Here is a 1,233-nt window from a genome sequence, read left to right on the forward strand (position 1 = left end):
CCTCACCGCAGTCTCACCACCCTCACTCCAGACTTCCTCATGCAGTACCACAGTTCCTCTCTTGGCACCAGCCATACTGCTGCTCATCACTTCTCTTTATAACTGAGCTTTCACAACTCTTTTAGTTATAACAGCGCTGCACATCAGCCTGCTTCTTGACCATCAATGCCTCATTCTTCAGGCATGGTGTTAAACAATCTGGTCTTAAAGGCAACTGCTCTCTCTCCACTCTTCATAGCTGCCCTCACTTCCTCTGCACTTTCCGATTCTCTAACTTTCCTCCATCTACTCACTTAATTCATCAGCTCCTCACCTGTACTTACCAAGTCACCAGGGCCCTATACTACGAAGCTCACTTAGCATACCCAGGACATCTTTCCCTTTTCTGAATTCACTTACGATCGAGATGAATGATCACACAAATAGGGTGGCATTGGCAGCATCTGACAAATCAGAAAGGGAGGAGGGAGGTCCACGGATCATATGACTTTTCTTCCACAGAAAATCATCACTATGAGTGCCACCTACTCCAGAGATGTCATCAAAGGGTAATAAAAACAATATCTAAAGAGCATAAAAATATACCAGCAAAATCCAACACTGCTGTAAATGCAAATTCATCAGCTTAAATAAAGTTAATGATTTTGTCACTGAGTGAGCTCCCAGTGCTGTTGATTATTTCTAAGGTGACAGCAGCACATTAGATCTCTGATACTTTAAACTGGATCCATTTAAACTTTAAAGCTTGCTGTCCCACAGCTTGATAGAGAAGACGTGGACATCGCTGCAGTTTGTCGCAGATCAAAGTGCGATGAATGTGATTGGTTGAACGGGTTTCCTTTGTGTGTTTCCAGGAGTGTAAAACAAACTAACCAGCCGGTTAGAATGAAGCAGAACAATATTTATAATATTTTTTATGTCATTACATTGATATACGAACATTCCCGCGACAAAGAAACATTACACGACATTTATTAAAAAAATAAAAAATAAAATAAAAAGTACAGAAGTAGTACAGAAGAGTCAGGGCTAACCCTGCAGTTACTTGGACAAACCAAAATCAGGTACGGCAGAGTCCGCTCGCTACTACTTTCTCTATCGTTACCTCAACTTCTAGCACTTGTTTTCTCAGCTCCGTTCTCTTCCACGTCAAAATCTTTCGCCCGAACAGGGACTTGAACCCTGGACCCTCAGATTAAAAGTCTGATGCTCTACCGACTGAGCTATCCGGGC

General features: G+C 42.3%; 1 non-coding gene across 1 annotated transcript; it reads right to left on the bottom strand.

Moving 5' to 3' along the window:
- Window positions 1-1,160: 1,160 nt before the first annotated feature.
- On the bottom strand, window positions 1,161-1,233 carry trnak-uuu (transfer RNA lysine (anticodon UUU)). Its single transcript has one exon. It is a non-coding gene; the product is annotated as a tRNA-Lys (tRNA).

Source organism: Pelmatolapia mariae, linkage group LG7, assembly GCF_036321145.2.
Source record: "Pelmatolapia mariae isolate MD_Pm_ZW linkage group LG7, Pm_UMD_F_2, whole genome shotgun sequence".
Classification (NCBI taxonomy): domain Eukaryota; kingdom Metazoa; phylum Chordata; class Actinopteri; order Cichliformes; family Cichlidae; genus Pelmatolapia; species Pelmatolapia mariae.